Source organism: Pundamilia nyererei, unplaced genomic scaffold (assembly GCF_000239375.1).
Source record: "Pundamilia nyererei isolate P.nyererei 1_Seehausen unplaced genomic scaffold, PunNye1.0 scaffold00015, whole genome shotgun sequence".
Classification (NCBI taxonomy): domain Eukaryota; kingdom Metazoa; phylum Chordata; class Actinopteri; order Cichliformes; family Cichlidae; genus Pundamilia; species Pundamilia nyererei.
In genome coordinates this window covers 428,313-430,285 of record NW_005187416.1, presented here as the reverse complement: position 1 = coordinate 430,285, position 1,973 = coordinate 428,313, and the positions used below count along the sequence as shown (strand labels likewise).

Below are 1,973 nucleotides of genomic sequence, written 5' to 3'. Positions count from 1 at the left end.
TTAACATGTAGAATTTAGTTTTTTTCTCTGTAGTGCCAAATCACAGCACAACAGTCATCTTAAAGCACAATAAAACAGAGAAAACAGACAAAAGATTTTATACACACGTTAAATTGATGCATAAGGTCAGGTTCAGATCTGTTAAACGCACTTAAACAGTCTATATCCTTAACTTGGATCAATAAGTAGACCACTGCGTAATAAATAATGACACGATTGTGATATTTTCTCTTTCTGTAAGTGTAAATAACTACATTCTGAATGTGAAACATTCACATTTACAAAACAGTCACAGCTTGAAATGTCTTTTGAAAAAAGTCAGTGCGTTTTCAACAATGCATGTTAAAATTTGTAGATAACGGTGGGCCATTACAGGCGCAAAATCATTCCACACCCAGTATTCTGGAAATAAAACTATAATAGCGTTTTACTTATTCCATTCAAACAGCAAGCTGCAGAAGTGCTCACATTTTTAAACTTTGCAGACAGTTTCGCTCCTGTGTAGTAATCCTGGTACAACTGCATCAGTAATACCAGTGCATTTTAGCAACAAATTCAAGATATTAGTGCAATTTTTAAACTTTGCAAAGCCATTGTGCAAATTTTCCAGCTATGTCTGACACCTAGGCACTATTGGATGTGCTGCAGAGCAAAGTGCTACTGGATGCATATGCTTAATTTCATCTTTCTTTTTAAACATAATTTTTGAGTTCTCACCCTGGTTAACATAGAAGTTATGACTATAGTTATGACTAATTAGAAAAATCTTTAACAAAGTCACACATAATTGTGTCATATTATGTTTCATGTAAAATGTGTTGTTGTTAACATGATTTGCCTTTAATATGGCCAAATGCCTTCACAGATAGCATTGCAAAGCATTTTTTATACCCCACTTTTCCGGTTTTGTAACAAACCATTTCATTATGAATTCTTTTTAAACATCATACGAGCAGCCCCACAAAGTGCCACTAACCACAATTTGCATTGCATGCATTGTTAAATATAGTCACCCACAAGGCTAATGTTTCATATTCTTCCCCTGGAGAGCTACATAGCTCACACTGTTTTACCGGTTGGACTCACAACAATCCTTTGCATTACTGCAGCATGCAAGTTTACTTCCTTTTTCTTGTTGCATCCTCTTTCTTGTTGTTCAGCTGTTCTTAAAGAAAATGTCTGTCCTATCTGCATGTCTCTGTATCTTTGATGTAATGTCTTTCTAGTAGTTTGCATATGCAGAAGTGCTAACATTGGGTACATCTTTTTAGTATTGGGAAGTCATTGAGACGATTGGGCAATGTTAAAAACATTTATCTTTTTGTTTTTTTTTCATTTGACCTGAACAAAGACTCCAACTTTGAGACATTTACTATTTTCAAAATTCACCTTTCTTTTGTATAATTCATACTGTTAATTGCTTACACACAGCACTTATGAGATGATTTTCCGTTATGATCTATGAACTCGTAAAACTTAAATGAATTTCTTTATTCTACAGAATGTTTTTAATAACTTTGTTGTATACTGTCTTTGTGATTAGCTTGGGCTGCATGTGGAACCACACCATCCACATGCATGTTAGAGCGAGGCCATGGGTGGTGTTTCACACGATACCCTTCTGAATTTACAGCAGTGGGCCAAATTTCAAGCTTTGCATGTGTAGTTTTTTTCATTCTAATCTTCCACTTTCTCTGTTTTAGCCTTCAGAAATATTCACCTAACCCAGAATGATGCAATGCTGAGTGTATCAATGTCTGCCTGTCACAGAGTTACTACTGCTGTAACTAATACTGTCTGATTCACTTTCAGCCTGTGTCATGCTCACTTCTGCCTGGTGGGATGCAGTTTTTAGAAAGTGTGCTTATTTGATTACTTCAAGAAAAAGTGCCTTCATGCATATTCATTTAATTAACTACAACCACTAACACTGATGTTTGAAATGTTAAATACTGAATGCGTGACTTTTTTTT

At 35.1% G+C, this 1,973-nt stretch overlaps 1 protein-coding gene across 12 annotated transcripts in view; it reads left to right on the top strand.

Annotated features, from left to right (window-relative positions):
• The window catches only part of ncam1a (neural cell adhesion molecule 1a), a 249,772-nt gene that overhangs the window by 217,573 nt on the left and 30,226 nt on the right, over window positions 1-1,973 (top strand). The window lies entirely within an intron of this gene.